The following is a 22,166-nucleotide window of genomic DNA, read 5'->3' on the forward strand; positions in this document are numbered from 1 at the left end:
AAGTTTACTTTGTGCTTTGAAGAAAAGACATGTGTAATGCAGCACACTGTAAATAACTAGCCACATCTTACAATATTGATTTAAGGAAATACTCCTTTTTCATCATTTACATCTGGCTAGTCATTTGTAGTCATTAGGTTCTTTTCAATGAAATAACAATGATATAACTAAACAATAAGAAATGGTTTTTTAGTTACGAATCTTTTTTGTAAAAAAATGATCGATGTGTATTTTTTAATATATTCATTTTCTATACCATTTAAACCAGCCAGTGTGGCCGAGCGGTTCTGGCGCTTCAGTCTGAAACCGCGCGACCGCTATGGTCGCAGTTTCGAATCCAGCCTCTTGCATGGATGTGTGTGATGTCCTTAGGTTAGTTAGGTTTAGGTAGTTCTAAGTTCTAGGGGACTGACGTCCTCAGATGTTAAGTCCCATAGTGCTCAGAGCGATTTGAACCATTTATACCATTTAATCACATATATAATTTCACATTTAATTCCATATACATTTTTAAATTAATAAACCATCTGCTTTTTCCGTTTAATTATGTGCCATATTTGCATTTAATTCATGTACAAATTAAAAACTAATAATAAGCACTCTGTTTTCCCAGTCAACCACTTTTTCTTTTCTAATTGGTTTTTGCCTTTACATAATGTGCGTAGGTGAAAAAAGATCCACACATATACACATGCACACATGTAGGCACTGAAGAGTAAAAGAAATTGGTTCATGTGGCACAGACTTGACTAATGTCTGAATTAGTGCTGGAGGGAGCTGACACCATCAATCCTGCAGGACTGTCCGTAAATCCGTAAGAGAACCAGAGGGTGGACATCTCTTCTGAACAGCACGTTACAAGGCGTCCAAGATATGCTCAATAATGCTCACGTCTGGGGAGTTTGGTGGCTAGCGGAAGTTTTTAAATTCAAAAGAAAGTTCGTAGAGTCACTCTGTAATAATTCTGGACATGTGGGTTGCCGCATTGCCCCGCTGGAATTGCCCAAATCAGTCGGACATCACAATGGACATGATTGGATGCAGATGATGAAACAGGATGCTTATGTACGTGTCACCTATCAGAATTGTATATAGACATATCAGGAGTCCCATGTCACTGCAACTGAAGACGCTCCACACCATTCCTGAGCCTCCAGCCCCTCGAACGGTCGGTCCCCTGCTGATATGTATTCATGAGGTTGTCTCCATACCCTTAAATAGTCTTGTTTGAGGCACAGGTCAATGTCCTAATGGATTATCAGAGGTAAATTATATAACTTTTGGCGCCAAAGGTAGCTCCATGTTTATGTCTCGTTTATAATCGATCTCTAGAAATTGGCCATGGAAAATCGCGGAGGTAGTTGTAATCAAGGAAGTCCGATAAATCTACTTGCTTCCTGGATGTTCTGTAAAAAGCCTTTGAAAAGCTGGGTGGCGCCAGAAGTCGTCTCACCGGCTTCTGAGCGGTACAAACTACTGGCAGCTCGCTTTCCGTGCAGGGAAGGCCACTAAGAATGCCGCAAATGCAGTACAACAACTTGTCTGTGCAGCGGCGTGAAAACACGTAGTTGGCGGCCGTGTGGGTGCCTCAGAGGCTGACGGCAGCTGACGGTGGCGGCCGGCGCTGTCCTCTCAGGCAGTGGGGGCTGAGCGCTCACTGCCGAGGTAGCCGCCACGGCTGCGGCTTCGTGCTAAGCGTCCTGGAAAACCGGCACGAGTGACTCCAGCAAAGGCTGCACTTTCTTTCTTTTCCGAGCCTGCATTTGCACAGCCTGGGTCCGCCGTCTGATAATTTTCTGCGGACCTCGGTGCTCTACTCAGTGCACTCGGCCCCCGCCTCACCGCGGTGTCTGGCTGCGCTGCTGACGTCACGGGCAGCGCTGCCCGTGCACTGCCGCGTGGAGGTCTTTTGTCATTTTTTGTGTAAGATACAGCTGTAATCACTTCTCGAAATTATAATACAAGAAATTTACAAATCGAAAATTATAAAATTTTTAACTTTTGAGAAGAGAAAAAAAGCGAAGTAGGAATGATTGGTAGTTGTGGCCTCAACAACGCTGCTGAGGAACGCGGTCTCAGATCGTGTCCTCGAGCCCGACCTCCCTGGGCGGCGCCTCCCATTATTAGTTTACCACATGAGATATTTCACGCCTCGAATGTCACGAAGCCAGTCATCTCTCGCATAACTGTTCTAATGTCTAAATGTAGTTCAAGGAAGGACAGAAAAGACGATAGAAAGAAGCGCAGAATGTGGCAAGGTATCCAGAATTACTTACTGTGCAAGGTCAGCTTGATGGTATTACTTACAGTAATTACCATCCACTAATTTACCCATTGCTCACAAGCCACACTGGAGAACGTGGTTCATGTTCTCCAGTTGGACTGATCACACAGCAATACACAAACTTTGCCACAGCCAACAACTCCCACTTGTTCTACAGGGTGTAAATAAACCAAAGAGTGTGGCTGAGGCTAAGGTTCAAAGATGTTGCATTTGGACGGAGTTTATTTTTGGTCAACAGTAGCATTCTAGAAAACTGCGCACTGATGACGCTGAAAATAAAGAGCGTGTCAAAAAGGACATTGTAGCTTTGGAAATACATAAGTATATTGAGATAACTTACAGAGTCGATTGACGTGTTATTTTGTAGTAAAGAACCTCAAATTTCTTATAAAAGTGTCATTTCGTTTCGATGCGAATACCAATTATGATGTGGGACACATCCCACTGGTAGTCAACTTCCCCTTCCCACATTCCTTGCGGAAAACCGGGTGAAAGTTGAGCAACAGCAGCGTAGATTAAATTTTTCAGGTCGGCCGAATTCGTTGCTACGGGAGGAACATACGCACGGTCTTTAATAAAACCACCGAACAGTTATTGCAGAGTTCGTTTCATGGAACCAGAACACACAGCGGGCACGCTCCACACCAGTGAAAGCAGCCATCTTAACTGTGCACAACGCTGGCGTTCCTGCTGGTGGAATGGGGCACTGATGGACTGAAGTACATGGAGGTTGTTTGCTGCATAATCATACACCTACCGATTCTATAAGTTATCTCAGTACATTTCTATATCATTCTAAAATTGCAAATTCCTTTTTGATTCGCCCTGTACATCTCTATTTGGATTACATTCATTATAATTAAAGTCACATCTATTGGATTACCTGGCACAGAGAGAGTCTTGTAGAAGACTCTCTATAGCTTTAAATGATGAAGTCTTCTGATTCGAAAACTTTACTTGCCGAAATCGCAATTGATCGTACAGTGATGACTAGTTTCGGCAAATTTGAACTGCCATTTTCTAATTATTCTTCCTTAATACATATTTATTATAACCTAGACGTCTGAGCTTGTAACCCCACACCGTGTATGAGTTGCAAACCATTGTCGCCACATCAGTAGTAGAGCTAGAACAAGCCTACAGGGCTTCCACGGACATTTCTGTGTGAAGTTATCTATTATAACTACAAGTTACTCGTGATTTAATGTCTATGGCGAGCGTAGACTAGAGATGGAAGATGGACGCTGATGATCTCATAGTATAGGATTCTTGTCTGCAAATTTTGCCGCTCATGGTTGCTAATACACTGCCAGATAAAAAATGGTGCTTTTGGAAGTTAATAGGTCACTCAAGATTTATTGTTGCAACACTGCATATGGAGTACATGAAGTGGTAACACATACAGACGAATAGCACACACGCTTGGACGAACCAGGCATCGACCCAACCTGAGACATCGATATTAGCAAGTGGCGTAGCCACCACAGACAGCAACACAGGCACTGACTCTGTGGTCCAGTGGGTCGTACAGGTGGCGAATACAGCCCTGGGATACGTGGTGTCACGTCGTTGTGTAAGAGTCCTCGCCTGACACGTCGCACCTGTCACTTGTCGTCCCATCATACCCCACACCTGCTGGACTGGAGAGGAGTCCAGAGATCGTGCCAGCCAGGGAAGTTGCCACACGTCTTACAGGGCACATTGAGCTCGATGAGCAGTATGTGGGCGAGCATTATCCTCTTGGAACAACACACCATCTTCCTGTTACAAGAAAAGCAAAAGAGCAGGTTAAACAACATTCTGCATGTCCTCTCCACGAACGGCACAGTAAGGCCAGTGTGTACACTCTTTGAGGTAGCACTCACCAGCTCTCCTTCGTATGCACAAACGACCGTCACTTGGATGCAAGCAGTATCTGCTGGCGTCGCTGAAGACCACGGCGCGCCATTCCTTCTTCCAGGTGAAGGAAGCCCTGGCGGCACCAGTCGATGCTGTGGTGTGGGTGGGAGAGGAGGTAGAAGTGTGGGTGCCCATAGTGTCATTGCTAATAGGTGGTTCACAACAGTTTGTGTTGAGGTGTCTGGTCTCACGAGCTCTGTTACCTGTGCTGTGGTAGATGTACGAACTGTCGCCGCTGTCCCTGGAAATACACAGGGTACGTCTCGGCTGTAAAGAAACGTGAAAACTTCACGTAAAAATCATACAAGAAAAGCGTACAACAGAAGAATACTTTTGTAGCTACTTACTGACCAAACATGAGAATTGCATCCTTCTACTGTACCCCACACCTTCAAACCTGGGAATTGACTTGTCTCATGTTCCAGAGCTGGTATTTTCTATGAACGGCCCCTGTGAACATCAAATGAATGACTGCTGTCGAATAATGTTCACAGAAATTTGTTGCCAAAGCATTCGTCTGCCGCATTCTATAAACAAGTTGTGTAATTAGTCACTCAGGAAATCGTGAACAGTTCCAATGCAACACAGTAACCAGAGAATTCTGATTTGCAAATACGACGTCATAAGATATAGATTCTTCTATGATATTTCTGCAGCTGTGGTCCAGGGATAGTTCCGCATAGAGCGCCAGCTGGGAGGATCGCCATTTTACTGCCTCACCACAGTACGCACATACCTGGACAGCTTTGCCTCGGTGTTTTCGTGTCCTCGAGTGTAGCACATCGTCTTGGCCAGAAGATAACAACAGTTTACTTTGGTTTCTTAGAGTGATGTGAAGGGGTATACGATGTGAACGCTAGTCCACTCAATACCCTTCGCAGAGTTACAGTAGGATCTGTTCAGTGGAGATGGTAGTAAAATACAACACTCCTTTCCATCTACAGTTTTGTGTGAACCGCAATCATACTACATATAATGAGGATATAGCGACGTGCTTTCTCATCACCTAAAGTGGCCACCTCTGATCTAATTGCTAGTGGAAGATATTTGGGTTGAAGTCCTATTGGGAACAGCGTCGAAATTGGCGTTAGCTGATCTCGTTTCTATTGCCCACGAGATTGTTTCCTCGTCTTGGCCAGGTGGAATGGAGGAACAGCTGAATGCGCATCTACCTGCACCTGACTTTTCAGTTTGATCTTCGTTGCAGGCTCGTGAAACTGTTGTTAGCAGACTGGCTGTGTCTGCAGTGCAACACAAGAGATGTCGTACACAGGACAGAGAGCAGTTGGGTACATCTACTCCTCACACAGCGCTCCCTGAAGTGAGTCTGTTGGTTGTTATATACTGTAGTGCTGACTCCTGCTCTACTGGTGGGATCGATGGTGCGAAAAAGGAAGCTGAGATAGCTGGTGTGTGTCCTGGCATCTTCCAGAAACATACAGGCGTGGGGAAGTCATTGGGATTTCCGGTGTTGCAATGATTAAACAACAGAATAAGTGAGACGCCTCTAAATTTGTCTGATCCGTTTAAGTCACCCTTTCCTACGACCTCTTACTGGCATTCTCCTGTTACTCCCATTAAGCCGATTGGTGGCCAGGATGTCCTCCCTCTTTATCCAGATGTGATGCCTGACTCCTCTCATCTGTGCCGATCAGATTTGCAAGACAGAGCCTCTGGTTCAACTTGTTTTTCAGATAATCTGTCTAATGTTCAAGAACAACCTACGTACCTGACAGCAGTCGCTCTATTGCCTCATAATCGCTATAAGCAACGCATCTTCCTTGAGCGGGTAACAACTTGTAAAAGGAAGAAAATGGGTCCTGGCCCGAAACTAGCTATCAAGTGAATAAAAAAGTGAAATATCCCACAGTGGCTGGTTTTTCGTTGTACAGATATTTTGTTTCAGCCAGTATGTTGCTAATAACTTCCGTGACTTCGAGACAACGTTGATTTAACAGTACTCGCTCCTAGTGACTTATCAACCAAAGAAAATGAAAAGTAAGAGTTGTATCGAGTGGATGGACGGACACAACCTCACGAATCTATGGACCCTGCTTATCAGCAGGGGACTGTTCAAGATGATGGATGCTCTGTAATGGTGTGCGGCATGTGCAGTTGGAGTGATATGGGACCTCTGATACGTCGAGACACGACTCTGAGAGGTGACATGTATATAAGCATCCTGTCTGGTCACCTGCAGCCACTCATGTCCATTATGCATTCTGACGAACTTGGGAAATTCCAGCGGGACAATGCGACACTCCACACGTCCACAATTGCTACAGAGTGGCTCTAGGAACACTCTTCTGAGATTAAACACTTCCACTCGCCCCAAACTCCCAGACATGAACATTATTGAGCATACCTGGTATGCCTTTCAACGTGTTGTTCAGAAGAGATCGCCAGCCCCTCGTACTATTACGGATTTATGGACAGCCCTGGACGATTCATGGTGTTATATCCCCCAGAACTCATTCAGACATTATTCATTTTGCGGCACTTCTCTGTGCTCACGGGGACACTACACGATATTAGGCCTATGTACCAGTTTCTTTGGTTCTTCAGTGTATAACGTAACAATTCAGGAATTTCATGCGGATGATACAGAAATACACGACGTTTCAATGTATAGCTATGCTGATATAGAACGACAGGAAGAACCTGAACCTGAATGTGGATGTTCAAGGAGTGTACGCCGACCTACATATGAAGAAACGATCACCATAATAAAATAAGGGAAATCAGAGGTCGCACGGAAATATATAAGTGCTGTTTTTTCCACGCGCTATACTTGATTGAAATAACAGAGAATTGAACCCTCTGACAGGCACTTACATAGGATTAGCAGAGTATCCATGTAGATGTAGATGTAGATGTAGATGTAGACTTCTGCTGCAGCACCTGGAGACCTGGTCAAGTCGGCATGACAGCGGGTATGGAGCAAAATCAGAAGGAGTGCTAGGACTGAGCATACGCAGAAGTAACAGAGGTGGTTGTGGCATTCAAACCGGAGTGTTTGGCAGAAGGGCGAAGTTGTTTTCGTGAAATTCTCAAAAAAATGGTTCAAGTGGCTCTCAGCACTATGGGACAACATCTGAGGTCATCAGTCCCCTAGACTAAGAACTATTTAAACATAACCAACTTCAGGACATCACACACATCCATGCCCGAGACAGGATTCGATCCTGCAACCGTAGCAGCACCGCGGTTCGAGACTGAAACGGCTAGAATAGCTCGGCCACAGCGGCTGGCGTGAAATTCAATAGGTTAATTTACAGAAAAGGAATTCGAGGCAAAATGTGCTACATATACGTTGAAACTATTGCACGTCTCAAGTAGGAACCTCGAGAACGAAGTAAGAGAGATTAATGTGCGTACAATGGTATCTATTCTGTCACACACACTCGCTAAATATGGCAAAGAAACAGTAGATCCATTCGTTAAGGTTGTTACCAAGTACCATTGACCATGCTGTATTATTCATTGATCAATCATCAGTGATTGTTTGCTTAATGGTTCCTCTAAAACATGATACTCAAAAATTAGGCTAGCATGTCATTGCCAGTGGAGCTGATGGACATTAGAACAACTTGTGCCACTTATAGCAGAAAGCGACAGAAAGGCTGGTGTTCTAGTGGAACATCGTCTCCTACTCACCCAGCAGAGGCAGGACAACACTCTGGACACCGGCAGAGTTCGTTAATTCCTCAGACACAGGAGGATCGTTTCATGTTTAAGTTCCCCAAGCCACGAAACTGAGAGTGTATCTGATTTGTTACTTCCGAGGAAACTGTGGTATGTAATGGAGAGTAGTGAAAGTGTATAAATGTCTTGTCCTGTTGAAAGATCACTCCCAAAAGTAGCACAGTAGTACAGCTTGGAGGAATCCAGCACAGTTTAGTGTTCCCTCACAGAACAACATGGGTTATTTTAAGTTACAGTTGGCCACAAAGGATGTTTAAAAACTGATCCTTTAACCAGTAATACAGGATATGAGGAACATCTGCGCTAGAGCAGCTGTGTGATTCAGAAAGTTAGTCAATAAGAGCTGTCCTGCTGAAACAACACATCCCAGTAAAGTTGTCCAAAAGGCAGTAGACCAGGCTTGTTGTATCTAGCAAATTCTGTGTTTTCCGACCAAACACCACTGGTTATTTTGGCTTATTATTCTGTCCAGCATGAAACGCCCATAAATCAGCATGTCTGCAACAGGTGAACTGAGCAACACCCTGCAGAGGAGATCCGTGTAACACAATAACTGAGGAGATGGGTGTCGTTCTGAGCAAAGGTTAAATCAGCTGGTTTTGTAGGAACGGTGTAGGAACAGGTCTGGTGTATACTGCTCTCATCAGGGTGCCGTGAACAGGCCTCAGGGGCTACTTTCGGCCACAACTGAACAGGACACGCAACCTGGATTAGCCCTTAGATGTCACAACCAGGTTTGCTGAGATACTTCAGCGCGACTGGAGCTGTGAGTGAGGCGCATTGTCGTGCTGGTAGATACCAGTGTTGCAGGGTCAGTGCAGGCTAACGCTTCTTATGTTCTCCACAGTTCAGCGTCTCCTTAACAAACACCAGGCTTCGTTTCAACCCTACGTTTTCGCACAGCATGATATATCTGGTCTTGCATGTCTTCATGGTGGGACATAATGTGTATCACTTCAACTGTATCACTGTAACACAGCATGGAAAGTGAGGTAATGCTGATAATGTACCAACGGCAGCAGAGCAGGCTGGATGCTCCTGCTAACTTCCGTTTTACCTCCACAACCACCACCTGTGATCTGCTGTAAACTCGTAATATTCACTCTCACCTTTAAAGTTATCTTTCACATCAGACTCTATAACGTTTCCACGTAAAACATACTTTATAACTGTGCAACTACAATTTTATTTATGTATATACAGGCACTGATTACGTGTGTGAGCTCTGAATAGTAATAGAATAGAGACAATTATGATATATTTTGTATTTGTAAAGGATTAAGTAGTGGATTTCCGAAATAATATCTGTGTCGGCGAGTTCTGAAACCGCCACAGAAAAGAATTAATAAAGAAAAACTCAAAGATTTCATGACAATCAGCCATTTTATAAGTAGTAGTGTAAGAATAATATTGTCGTTGTCGTCTTCTTGGAGTCACATAGAGAGGAGGAATCTGTGACGCTATGTTTAACACGTAGCTAGCTTTCATTTGTCAAGATTGTAAGCAGGACGCTATTGGGCGCTGAGTATAAAGAATGGTGTGTGAACTTGTTATTCGAGTTTTAAATATAGTTGTGTAATAAGAATTCGTATGGTACTATTAGAAAGCTTGCCTGGTATTTTACACATCTATTTGCGACACTTTCAGCTTTTTAAGTCGTGTCTGCGGTGCAGAGCTGAGACACGGCGGAGCGAGCCGCCGCCGCGGCAGATTCAGATCTGATAATAAGGGCAATCATACGGCAATAAGCGGTCAGGTGAAAAGTGCATTTAAAATTATTTCTCACAGCAGTTCGAGATCGGAGTACAAAGCAGCAGATTTTACGTCCTGCTTCACAGGCGGATGCGAGCTGCTAATATTGTAAACTTTAACAGTATCAAAGTTAAAATACTTTCATGTTTCAAAAGGAAACCTTGCTAAGCAAAAATTATGGGCTCGTAAAATTTATAGAGAAATCATTTTCCGGTTAACAATGATAGTCTTACGCTCTAGTGTTAGCCATGGCACTGATTAATAATTAATGTTGACGAAAAATCCACTGCAAGGTTTGAGGTTCTTTAAGCATTCCGTACGGTAACTTCATTATTTTTGACAACAGAAATAGTTTCAGAACATTTTTACGATAACTGTAGGAGAGATGGATATGTTGTGCCGTCTACTGAGTTACAGTAACAAAACTGTTCATTTAATAAGAAGCCAGTTCCAGTATAATAATAATTAATCTCATTTGTTCGCAACATACAATTAACCAAAGTAAACCAGTGTCCAGAGAAAATAATAGGAGCGCGAAAACTCATGCAATGAATTTTGGCAATAATATCCCACATACTAGCAAAAGTACGGCAACTAACAAATCTGAGCCTGGGGTAGGGGGAGACACAGTAATACGGTGTGACCTCCAGAACTGGAACCTGTGGGAGGAATTCGACATAAAACTGCAGTCTCCGTATGTCCATCTGTCAGTCACTCGACATGAATTTCCAGCTGTTCCATCTCACTTCGTCCTCGAGCCGCGAGTTAACGTCATTCCATTCCAGTCTGGGCATCATACGTGAAATGCAAGCAACAGGCAGGGGCAAATAAAAATGGCGCGGACGAATGGATACGATTGAAGGTGAATGTGACGCAGACACCACGTATGTGCCGGCCACGTGATCCAGACCAGTGCAGAGCGCAGTGCCAGCTGTGTCAGTGCGAGTGGAGCAGTGCAAAGGAGACGACGGTACTCACAGAGGAGCAGCGGGTGTCCGTTGTGGAAAGTTACGTCACAAAAAAGGCATTGGAATGGTGTGGCTAGTTGTTTGTCGAGATGTTTAATTGTCTCAAAGTGCCAGCAAGAAACGCCACGCAACGTTCAGTCCAAAAATGGCCTCAGACTGTATCTCTTTTGAACAAGTCACAAAACATTCCGAAACATGCCCGGACGGCAGAAAATGTGAATGGAGCTCACCAGAAAATGCTATAATGTCCTATCAAATCAATCCGACGCCTGTTGCAAAAAACTGGAATGACACGTCGATCATGCTGACGAATATAGCTGGGCCTGCACATGCATCCCTACTGAGTGTCTGTTGTTCGCGTATTAAAACCAGCAGAGTTCCCTTAGTGCCTCCAGTTTTGTGATTGGCTTCTTTATGTCTGACGAAGTCTGGTTTCACCTGAGTGGTTATGTCAACTCACAGAATCACAGAATCTGTGCAGCGGAGAATCCATATAATTTCCATAAAACACAGCTGCATTATCGCAACGATGGGGTTTGGTGTGCAGTGTCTGCACACCACGTAATTGGCCCCTTCTGCTTTCATCAGAATCTGACTTCGGAGCGTTACATTGCCAACATTTTGAAATCATTTCTGGCAGCACTAACGGAGCAGGTAAACACCTACAGTTAGTTCCAACAGGATGGAGCTGCTGCCCATACAGCCAGCCAAATCTAGGAGTCATGTGTGACAGAGTTGTTAGCGGAGATTGGTCACGATTGTAGCTTGCCAGCCATTTCACATGATCTGTCACTGTGTAATCATTTTGTGTGTGGAGTCCTCAAGTCTAGGGTGTGTCGCAACAACCCTCATAGCCTTCGAGGACTGCAGCAGAGCATTTGGGATGAGACTGCATCAATCCCAGCGGTCCAGCTTCGACCCACGTTCAGCAGCTGGCTGACCAGGACCCACAAGTGCCAAGAGGTGGACGGTGGTCACTCGTGACATCTGCTACAGACAGGTCAGTACTGTAGTTCCTTCACCCTGCTGTGTTCCTTCGTACTCTGGAACTCTGTCCTCTGGGCCACTTTTATTTGCCCCACCATATAAACTGGCGAGCTATCTTGAAGGCTAAATTCATCAAGAAGTCTCATCATAAACACATTTATCCTCAGATCATTAGTTCGTAGCTCGAAAGCATGACATAGCTAACAATTAAAGAGATGCAACATTGATTATGTGCCACGAAAATTGCTCTGGGCCACAAACTCCGTTACAGCATGGAACTAAGTTTCTGATGATGACGTTCTTATGTCGTATGTTCTCGAAATTCCTTCGGTGTTAAATATGAACAAAAAGTTCAAGTTCACAAGAAATATCTCCATCGTCGTTATCAAAAACCACAGATTACCACTGGGCTACCAGACAAGGGGTTAGTGTCGGCCCCACCGTATACATTGCCGAATGCTGTTTTCTCAAGTTTTGATGTAAATAATTTGGCGAATTACTTTATAGTCTCCTAGGGGTAAGATAATGACCGTCATTCAGGTGAAAGCCAATGCCCTACATTCTGATGTCTACAGCCTCTTACGCAGCAGAAAATGTAAGACATGAATAGCGTGTCGCATTTTTTATTGAACAAAACATCCATGTCCGTCTCCCGAGAATTACCTGCTCCTTTCTCTTCATTCGTATTAAATATATTTTAGTTTTCTAACATTCTGTACTTTTTCGAGTGTTTTTCTGTGGTTTGGTAAACAGTTCCATCATACACAGTGCCGAAAACTCATCACGGCGTAACCAGCGTCTGACAGGTATAAGCAGACGTAAAAAGCACCTGCCGTAGAAAACTTCCGTGTCGCTGCACACCTCACGCGGTTATACACGTCTGTGATGTCACGGCATCAGCACTTGTGACACGCTTATTGGGAGTTAGTCTGAGCCAGCACATCCAGTCTGGAGAGGTCGGCCGTACATTCCTTTCACTACATTAATGCTTTGTAAGTGTCCAGAATTATGAAGGGCAAATTCTACATTTGTTTCTTGCCTCCTCAGCGGTATTGTTTTGCGTGGTTCTCGTATTTGTCGGTCTTCTCTGTAGAAGCAGTGGAGATAACTCAGTGCAGTCGCAGAGTGGCGCTGAGGCGGCCTGCGGCAGGGCACACACTTTCCACTCGTCGCCGCTGATTCTGCATAAAGCCTCGATGCAGCTGACATCAGTACCCCATTCCCACCCGCTTCCTTTCTTCCCCCTCCACCTCAATTTACATTTAAAAATACATATTCCTCACACACTGTCAGTCGAACAACGACGAATACAATACTGAATTTTTTTTGTTTTAGTCGTCAGTAGCAGTTTATTTATTTTGCTACTGGTTACGCTTACTTCCCAAGTAGATGTAACGTGTCAAATACAAAAATCTGACACAGTTACTTCGGAAGTGGGGGTCACGAATGCGTGCCAGAGGATGGCTTGAGTATGGTAGTGTGTACCGCAACTAGTAGCTGGGAGGCAAAATAAACAAACTGTGGCTATAGACTAAAACCAACATTTCAAAACAAAAATAAGCGCTCATTTTCACCTTCTTGTATCAGTCCACCTCAACATTATTTCACCTCGGTGTGAGGGCGGTTTGATAGTTTATGCTTAACGGACCTGAAAGCATCGATGTACAGTGAGTTTTCCTTAGTCACCAATTTGTTTACTGTAACAGACTTGTCCGAGTCGGCTACACCAGCCTCTCGCGCACTTTGGTCCACCCTCCTATGTACTGCGCACTTGGCTGACGTTTGGGCACTTTTTTTTTTTTTGCTTTATTTTGATTTCATTCCCCTGCCCCATATGGGCAGGGGAGGGCTGTCAGATGCACAATCCGCCGTTCTTCAACCGAGCGACATGACAACTAAAATAAGAAGAAAATGTTACATACATAAGGCGATAAAAAAGGGGAACATTAACAGAGCAAAGGGAAAAAATGGAGATAAAATTAGACTGACATGGAGACGTTAAAAAGCTTGCACAGGATAGAGTAGCATGGAGAGCTGCATCAAACCAGTCTCAGGACTGAAGACCACAACAACAACAACAATGGAGACGTTCACAGGGGACAGTTAAAAAAGTCACCAGGAAGTTAAAAACCACAGTTGGAGATGCTTAAAACACAGAGAAGACACTGAATGGACATGCACAGGTTAAAAGTCGGCCACAGTATTAAAAAAAACTCCAGAACAACACACTTAAAACCCACTTGTAGCACACACAATGAAGAATAAAACTGCCAGGTGGGACCTGCCTGGGGAAAGGTCAGAGCGGATGGAAAAGGAGGGAGAGCAAGGGGCAGCAGGGGAAGCAGCAGGATGAAGAGAATAGGGGTGTCAGCGGGTACATGAAGAGGCCAGGAGATACGTGTGGCGGGAGATGAAGAGGGAAGACAGGGCAGGAGGGAGTGCAGAGACACTGAAAGAGGGCACAAGAGAGGGAGGGAAGTAGGAGGGGGAAGCCGCTCAGGAGGAAGAAGGGGGAGGAGAGGGAGCCCTGAGGAGGAGGCAGGAAGATAGGGTTAGATTTGGTAGGAAGAGTAGATGTCAGGGCGAAGCTCATCATCTGGGAGGGGTAGACGGTGGAAGTTGAGATGGTGTGGAGATGGAGAGAGGGTGGGACACAATGGTAAAGGTGTGGCAACTGGTTGGGGGTGGAGAGGAAGGGAGACACCTAGAGGTGAGGGGGATCAAGGCGGCGGACAATACATAGTGTGCGGATGTGTTCAAGGAAAAGGAGAAGGTGGGGGAGGGGGATGAGGTCATAGAGGATGTTCATGAGGGATGGAAAGTGGATGTGGAAGGCGAGGCGGAGTGCAAGGCATTCAAGGATTTGGAGGGCTTCATAGAACCGGGGAGGGGCGGAAATCCAAGCTACACTGGCATAACAGAGGATGGGGCGGATCAAGGATTTGTAGGTGTGAAGGATGGTGGAAGGATGCAGACCCCACGTCCGACCGGACAGGAGTTTCAGGAGGCGGAGGCGGTTGTGAGGTTTGTTTTGGATGGTAAGGAGATGGGGAGTCCAGGAGAGGTGGCGGTCGATTGTGAGGCGAAGGCATTTGAGGGTAGGAGTGAGGTGGATAGGACGGCCATAAATAGTGAGGTAGAAATCATGGAGGCGGAAGGAGTAGGTGGTGTGGCCTATGATCATCGCCTGGGTGATGGAGGGATTGATACGGAGAAACCACTGGTTGCACCAAGTGGTGAATTGGTCATGGTGGGTTTGGAGGGTATGTTGGGACTATTGAAGGGTAGGATAAAGGGCTAGGATGGCGGTGTCATCAGCAAACTGAAGAAGATGAACAGGTGGGGAAGGTTTGGGCATATCAGCAGTTTACAGGAGATAGAGAGGGGAAAGGACAGAACCTTGGGGCACACCGGCAGAGGGATAGAAAGTACTGGAGTTGGAACTGTGGATAGTCACATAGGAGGGACGATGGGAGAGGAAGGAAGCACAGAGATGGATGAAGTTGATGGGGAGAGCATACATCTGAAGAGGAGCCCGGGATGCCAGACACGGTCATAGGCGTTCTGGAGATCAACGGAAACAAAGATAGCAGAGCAACGGGAGTTAATTTGGAGGGAAAGAAGATTGGTAAGGTTAAGGGCCTGGTCGTTGGCGGAGAAGGAAGGCCGGAAAGCACATTGGGTAAGGAGAAGGAGGTGGTATTGGTTAAGGTGGCGGTGAATACGGTGAGAGAGGATGGCCTCAAAGACCTTACTGAACATGGAGGTGAGACAGATGGGACGATAGGAAGCTGTATCAGAGGGGGGTTTGTTAGGATTAGGGAACAGCAGGACATGGGAAGTCTTCCACAGGTCGGGGTAAAATCCAGTGGAGAAGAGGACATTGTAGAAGGTAGCAAGGACAGACAGGAAGGATGTGGGGGATTCCTTGAGGTGGCGGTAGATGACGCCATCATGAGCAGGGGCGGTGTTGCCTTTGGAGCAGTCCCGGCGTTTTTTTGTTGTAAGGAGTTTCCAGATGTATCGCTGTAATTGCCGGTGGCGGGTGAGAGTATCCCGGTCACGGGTGCGGAGGAAGGAGCAGTAGAGCTGTGCGGGTGGCCAAATCATTCGCTCTAACTGTCCATATTGTTCTTCAAATCCGTAGCGAACAGTTGTGTCCTGGTGACATGATGCATTGTTGTTTGGGAATGGCTGCAAATGTTCACCAAATACCCGAGCATAACCATCTCCAGCCAACGATTGATTCAGCTGGGCCAGAGGACCCAGTCTGTTCCTTGGAAGACAGCCCACACCAAGATGGTGTGACGGTGGACGGCTGAAATGCCACTCAGCTGCTCTGTTTCCATGTTCTTCTGCATACGCTATTACTTTCAGTTTATAGCCCACATCATATGAATACCTTTTATTTTTTCCATTAAGAAACTATCTGAACACCTGGCTGAAAATGATTCACAAGTTCGTGGCACCCTCCATCGGTAATACTAGAATTCAATATGGTATTAGCCCTTCCTCAGCCTTCATGACACCTCTCGCAGGCATACGTTCAATCAGGTTCTGGAAAGTTTCTTGGGGAATGGCAGCCCATTCTTCACGGAGTGCTGCACTGAGGAGAGGTATCGATGTTGGTCGTTGAGGCCTGGCACGGGCTCCAAAACATCCCAAAGGTGTTCTATATGAGTTAGGTCAGGAATCTGTGCAGGCCTGTCCGTTACAGAGACGATTTTTTAGTCCAACCACTCCGCCAAAGGCCGTGCATTATGAACAGGTGCTCGACCGTGTTGAAAGATGCGATCACCATCGCCGCATTGCTCTTCAACATTGGGAAGCAAGAAGGTGCTTAAAAGATTAATGTAGGCCTGTGCTATGATAGTACCAGGCAAAAGAAGAAGAGTGCAAGCCCTATTCATGGAAAACACGACCGCACCATAACACTACTGCCTCCGAATTTTACTGTTGGCACTACACACGCCGGCCTATGACGTTCACCGGCCATACGCCATGCCCACACCCTGCCATCGGATCGCTACATTCTGTACCGTGATTCGTCACTCCATACAGCGTGTTTCCACCGTTCAATCATCCAATGTTTACTTGACAGGATTCGTGGCAGAAAAGTCTTCTCTTGATTGTAGTAAATCAGCCGGAGGACGTAGTCGAGAGTTGTTTCCCTGATTCTAAAATTTCAGATGTTACTCAACTGCGTTGAACTGAATGTTTCCAGATCGTAAACAATGTGATAGGAGAGAGCCATAACAACGCAGAACCAATTTCCAAGAAAACTGAGACACACTGAATTCAGTGTTCTCACTGATGAGTCAACAGATGTAGAATATGTTAAAACCTCGTGTGTTTTGGTTTGATATTTTGATAAGGACGCAAATAAAACTGACGTAATTTTCGGAACCTTTGTGATATTTTAAAACATGGCGAATATGATAAGGTGAGACAAGTAAAAATCTTTATAGTAATATAATGCTTCCATTTTCTGAGTACAATGTTTCTCAAAACAATCTTATAAGATTTACTTGTGCTGATGGCAATTATATGATGCGATCAAGAAACACTCTTGCTACTCGCTTAACTGAAAAATGTCCTGGACTAATTATACTCAAATGCATATTTCATATTTTCACATATGTGTCAGTGAAGCTGGTAAATGCCTTTCCAAACCTAGCTAGGAATATTCATAACCATTTTAAAGCTAGTGTTAAGTGTCAGGATGTGCTATACACAGGCCTCCATACAGTATAGACGCACTTGCCTTTTAAAGACATGTTTATCCTTTAGTGGGAAGCCACTGACGCAGGAACGCATATTTGCATAACGAGATCACTGCGGATGTGCGCCAGGAATACTCCAGCTTCTTACGTGCGTGTGTGTGGGAAGAGCACGCAAGAGTGCTGGCGTCATATCCCAGCTGTGACCGCAGGCGGCTAGCGGTTTGCGGTCAGCTGAAATTCTGTCTGTGCTCCAAACTGAGTCCCGGTTGCGACAGCGCGGCTGTGGGCGCTATAATGCAGGGCGTGGGAGGCCAGCGACACGGACCGAGACCGTACAGTTTGGGGCCCACCGTACGGGCCAACCCAAAATCACTACAGCGGTGACACATGACTGCAGCTAACACTTACCAGTACATTGATAAGCATTACAGAGAATGTAAAATTAACTTCAGAATTTCCATCGTTATGCACGAGCTGCGAATCGGAAGCCGCTGCACACTTTAGATTCAGCACCTCCCAAAACGTTGAATCCGTCGTCCTTGCCATGACGGCACTGCGTTACCTGCCCGCTAGACTTCTGGCCATGACACCAACTCATTTCTTTTCCAGGGGTTATGTGAAATACCTATGTCTAAAACCATTCCACAACACAAATCGCTCATTTCTGATGCGACAATTCATCCACAGACGCATCTAAATCTATGATACGAAATGTACTCGCTTACATACTGTCTGTGTCGACAAGGGTTTCACACAAAATACCTATAAAGAATCTAAAATAAATTTGCTCCGTACGGAATATCTACAGCCACCGGTAATCGCTTCATTCTGTTTTATCTGTATACCTAGAGATAGAAATACGTAATTAATAAATTTTATATAAGAATATGAAGAAAGACTCAGAAGACTAAAAGGATTCAGTAGACGTATAGACAATCTTACCCGGCGATTATCAGTGCAAGGGACAATATAGAGAGCTTGTGATATCCTCATGTCATTTACGAACCAAGGAAAATATTGGACAGCGTAGGCTACAATACTCCAGTCCCACCTCCACCTCCACCTCCACTGTTTAGCAGCAAGGCTATGCAGGAGTGGGGTGGCGTGCGTGCCTCAGTGATGCAGACAGCCATACTGCAGGTGCAACAACGTGGAAGGGGCGTCTATACAGCAGCCAGACCAACATATGGTTCCCGAAGAGGGGGGCAGCCTGTTCTTTAGTTAGAGGGGACCAGTCCAGATGGGTGTCAGAAGGTCTGGCCCTGCAACATTAGCCCACACGCCCTCCATACGTTGGTGTTATGGGTGGATGATGGCAAGCAAAAAATACAACTGTCATGCTCCCATCGTAGCAGAATCTGAAATGTGATACAGAATAATTCTGAAGATAAGATGGTGAAATAGAATATATAATGAAGAGGTACAGGATGGAACTGATAGGAAACGATAGAGCAACTGTCTGACTAATAGAAGGAATCGATTGACAGGATACATCCTCAGATATCAAGGAATTGTTAAGTAGGTAACCGAAGGAAGTGTGAGGCAGTGCAAAAATATGGGAAAAGCAATCAATGAATGGTTGAAGGTATCAGAAATTCCTTACGTCACTAGGTACACCTGAAAGCATTACATACAGATATTAGCATCCATACGTTACATCCTGGTGCGCAAGTCAATTTGCGACACATTGTTCATAATTTCCAGTTCTGCTAATGACAAAGAACTATACGGACTTTCCCTCAGACCACAACTCAAACATGTCCTACGGACGTAAACAAACTAAAGAGTGTGACTAAAATATTGGTCAATAATTTTGTTTCGCACGAGAGCTTTTCGTGGGCCAGTACTATACTGCTCTACCTGTGTTCCTCAGAAGTACACTGTAATGTCCTTTCGGACATGCATGCAAATACGGACGCATGCATGTCCGAGGAAACATTCCATCGTATTTATGAACAACACAGGAACTGCAGTATTGCATTTATCCGCCAATACCGGACAATCGATTGTCAATTAACATGTCTCACCTGTAGGGGAATATATTTAGTCTAAGTACAAGTGCAAGGGGTTGCAGACATATGATTGACGACATATGGAAATCATGGTCTGGTCTTGAAGAAAAGCAAGTGAATTTACGCTAATGGACAAGATTTTATGCGCCATATCGTTACATAAGTAATTGAATGTCAATTAAATAGTTGGTAGACCACTGGCATTTATTCCTGTGTTTGTTTGTGACTGAAGCTTCACATTTTTTTCATTTCTTTCCCTGTGCGACTAGCTCGTACTTCCTTTTCCACTTTCTCCTGAACGTGAATGTGGCGTTCCACGTTCGCTCCAAAAACTAAACGCAAGCACACACTCTCAGATGAGAACAGCAGACAGTAAAGCGGTGTACCATCTGCAGTTCGATAGAAACACAACACAGTGACAAATAAAGAAATAAAGAACTGTTTACCCATTGTGTGATAATGCAATGACTACTGTAACGATGAAAATTAATACATCGCGCTGGGTGCGAGCAGTAACAGGCGGTAGTGTTCTGTTTATACCAGTGGTACAGGCACCAGTCCCTCACCCTGTACATACACACACTCACACACACACATAGTCAGAAGGTTAAGAGCTGCAAATTTCTTCTTATTGAGGTAGTGGATAAGTTGCAGAACATAGTCAATGAAGGAGAAGCTCCAAGTGAACCCTACTCTTATTGACAAGAAGATGTACTGTTTATGGAAACCCTAGGAGCGGCCGGGTTCAGACATCCTGTCCATTTCCTCCAATGTGTTGACCATCACACCTCAACCATGCTAACCAGACACACCTTGAATCTAGCCATTCCAAAACCCAGGCAATTGTATAAGACAAACAACCACTTTTCATCCTCATAACTACTGCCTCATGGATATATGCTATCCAAATTACTAACTCACTAAAATACACAGAACTACGCCTCGACTGTAAAGAAACGTGAAAACTGCAAGTACAAATCATCACAAGAAAAGTGTACAACAGAAGGATACTTCTGTATCTACTTACTGACCAAACATGAGAATTGCATCCTTCTACTGTACCCCACACCTCCAGACCTGGGAACTGACTTGTCTCATTTTCCGGAGCAGGTATCTTCTATGAACGCCCCCAGTGTACATCAAATGAATGACTACTGTCGAATAATGTTCACAGAAATTTGTTGCCAAAGCATTCATCTGCCTCATTCTATAGACAAGTTGCGTAAATAGTCACTCAGCAATTCGTGAACAATTCCAATGCAACACATTGACCAGTGAAATCTGATTTGCAGATACGACATCATTAGGTATAGATTCTTCTATGATATTTCTGCTGCCGTGGTCCAAGGGTAGTTCCGCATCGAGCGCCGGGTGGGAGGGTCGCCAGTTTACTGCCTCACCTCAGTATGTGCATACCTGGACAGCTTTCCCTCAGCGTTTTCGTGTCCTCGTGTGTAACAACAGTTTACTTTGGTCTCTTAGAGTGATGTGAGGGGTATACGATGCGAACGCTAGTCCACTCAATATCCTCCACAGAGTTACAGTAGGATTCGTTCAGTGGAGATGGTAGTAAAGAAGAACACTCCTTCCCATCTACAGTTTTATGTGTACCGCATTCATACAACATATTATGAGGAAGTAGCGACGTGCTTTCTCATCAGCTAAAGTGGCCACCTATTAACTAATTGCTAGTGGAGGATATTTGTGTTGATCTCGTTTCTACTGCTCACGAGATTGTTGCCACGTCTTGGCCAGGTGCAATGGAGCAACAGAGGAAAGCGCATCTATCTGTTCCTGACTTTTCAGTTTGAACTTCGTTGCAGGGTCGTGAAACTGTTGTTAGCAGACTGGCTGTGTCCGCAGTGCAACACAAGAGATGTCGTATACAGGACAGAGAGCAGTTGGGTACATCTACTCCTCACACAGCGCTCCCTGAAGTGAGTCTGTTGGTTGTTATATACTGTAGTGCTGACTCCTGCTCTACTGGTGGGATCGATGGTGCGAAAAACGAAGCTGAGATAGCTGATGTGTGTCCTAGCATCTTCCATAAACATACAGGAGTGGGGAAGTCGTTGGGATTTCTGGTGTAATGATTAACAAAAGAAAACACTGAGATGCCTCTAAATCTGTCTGTTCCATTTAAGTCACCCTGTCCGATGACCTCTTAACAACCTTCTCCTGTTACTGCCATTAAGCTGATTCGTGGCCAGGATGTCCTACCTCTTTATCCAGATGTGATGCCTGATTCCTCTCACGCGTACCGAGCAGAATTGCCTCTGGTTCTGCTTTTCATATAATCTGGCTAACGTTCTAGAACAACCTACGTACCTGACAGCAGTCGCTCTATTGCCTTCTGCTCGCTGTAAGCAACTCATCTACCTTGAGCGGGTGGCGACTTATAAAAGGAAGAAAATGGGCCCTGGCACGAAACTAGTCATCAGTTGAATAAAAAAGTGAAATTTCACACACTGGCTCGTTTTTCGTTGTACGGATATTTGGTTCAGTCAGTATGTTGCTAAAAACGTCCTTAATTTAAGTCTTTTTGTCAGGGTCCTCCAGGAATCCGAAGAATACCTCGCATATAATGACTTAACTAGTGTCATAAACTTAGTATTATCAACCAAAGAAAATGAAAGGTAAGAGTTGTATCGAGTGGATGGACGTGTACGGGTATAGAGGATACCTCATGAATCCGAGGACTCTGCATGTCAGCAGGGGACTTTTCATGCTGGTGGAGGCTCTGTAATGGAGTTGGGTGTGTGCCATTTTTGGCTGAAATGGAACCCTTGATACGTCTGGATTCGACTCTGACAGGTGACACGTATGTAAGAATCCT

This window comes from Schistocerca serialis, chromosome 11 (genome assembly GCF_023864345.2).
Source record: "Schistocerca serialis cubense isolate TAMUIC-IGC-003099 chromosome 11, iqSchSeri2.2, whole genome shotgun sequence".
In the NCBI taxonomy this organism is placed as follows: domain Eukaryota; kingdom Metazoa; phylum Arthropoda; class Insecta; order Orthoptera; family Acrididae; genus Schistocerca; species Schistocerca serialis.